Consider the following 5,228-nt stretch of genomic DNA (forward strand, 5'->3'; position numbering starts at 1 on the left):
ATTTATGACAAATCAAGAATTATTTAACCCCTTAACCTTACCAGATGCAGTTCTTAATACAACGATTCCCTTACCTTCAGCTAGCACTTGCTCAGTTGGACCTGAATCTTCATAGTTTCATTAATATTTTGAAAAATATTCCTCAAAGCTAGACGTGTGGTTACTGCACCCAATATCCAAAAACCATTCATTACAATTTTTTTCCATACATGCATGCTAAATATAAATTATCTCATTTGGTTACTTTTCTTCCACAAAATTGGCTTGCTCGTTTGGCTTAAAATACCAACATTCACTTCTAAAGCGGCTTTCTGTCACAACCCTGCTCCCTGGAACCCCCCTGCTGTACTTGCTGAACGGCAGCAGGGTGTGGACCTGTGATCGAGGGTCGAATGCCACTCAGGTGGGAGTGGGCAATCAAAGCAAACCACGAAAGAAAATAAAACTTCACGTATCACACTTGTATATCAAAAGCTGGATAACCAGTCCTCAGACTGTAAATACACTATACATAAATTTTTCTAAAGTATTACAAAAGAGTTTCGAGCATCAAAGGCCCAATTCATTACATAACTTCCAGAATTAAACAAAAACAATGGCCAAGCTGCTACTCAGAAACATACAATAGACAAAAACTTCTGCAATATAACTTGGCTCCAACCTCTAGTCGTGATCTCCATTCCACCTGTCCTCGATCTGCTGCTATCAATCTACGAGGATGGAAGTTGAAGGAATGAGCTATAAAGCTCAGTAAGTAGATTCAAATGCCATGTGTCACTATTATATCTAGCAAGGTGTCGTGTATGATTCTTTTTAGGGATGAGCAATTTCAATGTAGACATCATGTGAATTAGCCATCTATCAAACCATTCCATCACGAGTATCATAACTATAACTCAACAAGCAATATAAGCATAAGCAACATTAACAAGCATGAACTCACTCCTTAATTCACCTACTCCCGAAGTAGAGGTTTTATACATCAGGCCAAGCCAAACACATTACTTAGGACTTCTACCATCTCTCAAGAGGGAAGACAATGATAAATGGATGACCCATTTCGTAATGCCCTCACGTATACACACAATCCCCAGCACGCTTTAGGGTTTTTGATAGGCGATAACCTTGCAAGACACCACTCCTTATACCAGCGTGGCTAGAAGCGTTACACCGTTAGAGTGCCAATCACTATGAATGGGGAGCGACCACCCAAACATCATCTACCCTGACTCCCGTCCTATCATTGGGCGAGCCGGAGAGGTCAAAAGTGGGCAATGCAATACGCTCAAAGTACTCCAACAAATCTCATATCACAATATGGTCATGCAATACTCTCAAAGCATACCAATCAATCACATATCACAGTATGTTTATGCAATATGCTCAAAGTATGCCAATCAATCACATATCACAGTATGGTCATGCAATACGCTCAAAGCATGTCAATCAATTACATATCACAGTATGGTCATGTAATACGCTCAAAGCATGTCAATCAATCACATATCACAGTATGGTCATGCAATACGTTCACAGTATGCCAATCAATAGCATATCACAGTATGATTATATCACATTACACTACCAACAGATGACCCGTTACATAGTGCCTCTTGTCAGATCACCCTCTTATCAGAGCATATTACGGCCATGCAATACACTCAAAGCATGCCGATATAATCACATATCACTTAGCTTGCCTTAGAATCATGTACACATATCATTAACGTAGCATTTATCTCAGAATGATGCACACATATCACCACAGAAAGTGTATCATAGTCAAGTACACATATCATATAGCAGACCATATAGGTCTTATTCCCATAATATTAGAGCATATATCAATATTCACATTACTATCATATCATATTACTATCGTATTACATCACTGTCACATCACATTACACTACCAACGGATGACCCGTTGCATAGTGCCTCTTGTCAGAGCACCCTCTTATCGGAGCACATTACGGCCATGCAGTACACTTAAAACATGCCGATAGAATCACATGTCACTACAAAACATGTATCATAGTCATGTCTTATTACAGCCATGCCCTTCAATATTTCATATGCATTCAATATTTCATAAGCATTCACTTTTTCATTAGCATTCACTACTTCATAAGCATGTCTTATTCAAACCATGCTCTTCAATATTTCATAAGAGAGAATGAATTTTAGTGTGATAGTCTCTTAGAAAACAAGCATATTTTCCCTTCCATAGGGAATTTGTTCATGCTTCCAAAGCCATTTTGAAAGTAGATCACTCATTTCTCATTCAAAGTAGTTTGAGCTCATTTGGACGTGATTTGGTTAGTAAATAGTTCATTACAAAAACATGTAATAGTTTTAGAATTTCCCTGCAATCACAACAGTGACACCTTCATAGAAGAAGTAGCATAGCTCCCAAACCATAGGGAATTTCGACATGGTTCCAAGACCATTTTTGAATTATACTCACTCATCCTTTATTTAAAAGTAGTTTAACATTATTTGGACATGATTTTGTTAGTGAACAGTTCATTACAAAAACATATAGCAGTTCTGGAATTTCCTTGCAATCACAACAGTGATACCTTCATAGAAAAAAGAACATAATTTTAAAACCCTAGAGAATTTCGATATGGTTCTTAAACTATTTTTGAAGAATACTCACTATTTTTCATTTTAAGGTGGTTTGAGCATATCTGAACATGATTTGGTCAGTAAAAGGTTCATTACAAAAACATGTAAAGTTCCTGGAATTCCTTTTCACAATTCTGGCATGTTCTAGCAAATGGCTCATAACTTTCCAATCAAAAGAGATATGGATATAGGGTTTTTTCCCCCTTAAAATAGATTCAAAGGGGTACATTCCCATACAAGTTCATAATCATCAGAAATAATTTCAGTGCTCAAACAATTACTCAAATGAGAGTCAAAATCCTGGAAAACCAGAGTGCACAATTGCAGAAGCATCATACATATCTCTGCACAAATTTTATACTTAAATCAAACAAGTTGGATCATGCATCAAACAAGGCATGAAACATGGGATCTTAGATCCACTTACATTATTACAATGATTCCAAAAGCACGCTCAAACAGGCTAAGCTTCAAGGGTGTGTTAAGGGTCCCAAGTCTCCAAGGCCAACAAGGTGGGCGTGTGAGGGAGAGGGAGAGCCAAAGCTTGTGGAAGGTGAGAAGAGGGGTTTTATAATCATAAAAAAGAAGAGGTAACAGCATGCAAAAGCCTTGTGTCACCATAAAGACATGCAGGTGCCACCTAGCACACAGGTAGCATGCAGGTGGTGTCTAAGCGGCTAACATGGGCCACAAGGCACTCATTAAAAATCCCCCTTTAGGCATTCACTCACAACAGAATAGTCACGGTGGTTGATCATATGCACACACGGCGATTGATCCTTATACTCACGGTGGCTGATCCTGTGCATGCACGACGACTGATCCTTACACTCACAGTGGCTGATCCTGTGCATGCACGATGGTTAATCCTTACACTCACAGCGGCTGATCCTGTGCATGCACGGCGGTTTACCCTTATACTCACGGTAGTGTCTTCTGCTTCCTGTTGTGCAGGATGGTGTCTTTTGCTTCCTGTTGCGCACGGTGGTGTCTCACGTGCATGATGACACTCTCTATTTGCCGTGCACGGTGATACTCTCTCTGCCACAAACACTCTCTCTCTCTCTGCCGTGCACAACAACACTCTCTTCTAGGTCACTCGTGCCGACGACTACTCTAAGCCAAAAAAGTCTGAGTCCTTACACTTTCTCTCTCTAGGTTTTTCCCTTTTTGGAGGCTCTCTCTTAAAGGCTTTATCTTTATCTGATTTTATCTCCCTCCTTGGCTTTTCTCTCTCTAAGAGGCATTACGATAAACACACATAAACACTCTTTTTCTCCTCTCTCTTTTAAGAGAAGGATCACTATATCTCTCTCTTCTTTTCGCTTTAGGAGAAAAAGGTTCTCTGTGAGAAGTACATCCAAAGAAAAAGTCCTTGATAAAATATTAGGGAGAGACAAAACTAATACTACGTAAAGGTTTCCCTTTTATATGGGATAAGATTTTCTTTATCTAAAATCTCTACATCATCTCACCACGTAGTTGTCATCATATTTTATGTGGAAAGAATCCATATTCTCTCTCTCTAACGAGATAAGATAAAATAGTTCATAACAACCTACATCGGTAGCTATCCACTTATAATAACCCAATAGGTTGTGATCACTCAATACCCCCATTTGTTGGGACATTATCACCGGTGCCCCTCTTTAATAGAAAGGACACCTAATAATAAGTACCTTGGCGTAAACATAATTTTTTTTAGGATAAAATATGAGTTTGGGAAACTTTTTTTGTTTTAGGGTAATTTAGTGGGGAAGACATGTCCCTACCCGTTTTTCATATAGATTAGGGAGTTAGCTTTTTTAAAAGTGTCAATGGGTGGTGTCAGCAAAATTGAAAACCACAACGTGGTAACTAGTAATGGGGGTGCTACCCCCATGACCCAGCCTCTTCCCTAAAAAAATTATAGATTGGGGAGATTGTTCCCGATTGAGGGGATGGAGATTCCATGTTTCAAGAATGGAAACATGGGACATTTCTAGGAGTGAGGCGTTTCCATTATATAAAGGTAAGATACTTGATAAATATAAGCGAAGACAAAAAGCCAAAATAGAGAGAGTAAAAACAGGGAAAAGGCGAAAAGGAAAAAAGATTGGAGAAGTGGAAAATATAAATAAATCAATATGGATTTTTTCTATCTTTCATAGTGGCAGGTATTTCTCATATTTTGACAATGGCAACTGTTATTTGTGTTATATTACGATTTTTGTGTAAAATCTCAAACCCGTATGATGGCCATTGCATCGTTATTCGAAGAAAATGGCAAGTAGATTTGTGCACATCCATTTTATTTAGGGTGACGTTTGTATAGAGCCTAGGCTCTAAAGAATCAAATTAGAGCTTATCTTCAATTAGTGTCGAGAAATGTAGTTTCAATATTGAAAATATTTGTGATAGCCTTAAAAAATATATTTTCATCTTTATTTATAAAGTTTAAAGCTTAAAAAATAATGTAGATCGATATATCTATGAAAACTTGAAAATCTTGAAAATTGATGGCCAAAAAATACGTTACAAAAGACACTATTTTTAGAACTTGAAATCAATTTTTTTCTCATGTCCATGCATCTTGATGTCGAGATGATCAATTTGAG

General features: G+C 37.9%; 1 long non-coding RNA gene across 1 annotated transcript; it reads right to left on the minus strand.

Moving 5' to 3' along the window:
• Positions 1-475: 475 nt before the first annotated feature.
• Positions 476-4,017, minus strand: LOC148779034 (uncharacterized). The gene is made up of 2 exons (XR_016047704.1): positions 3,059-4,017; positions 476-710 (listed from the first exon to the last, which is right to left on the minus strand). It is a non-coding gene; the product is annotated as an uncharacterized LOC148779034 (long non-coding RNA).
• Positions 4,018-5,228: the final 1,211 nt, after the last annotated feature.

Source organism: Amborella trichopoda, chromosome 13 (genome assembly GCF_054954075.1).
Source record: "Amborella trichopoda isolate Santa Cruz 75 chromosome 13, AtrichopodaSantaCruz75HAP2 v2.0, whole genome shotgun sequence".
Taxonomy (NCBI): Eukaryota; Viridiplantae; Streptophyta; class Magnoliopsida; order Amborellales; family Amborellaceae; genus Amborella; species Amborella trichopoda.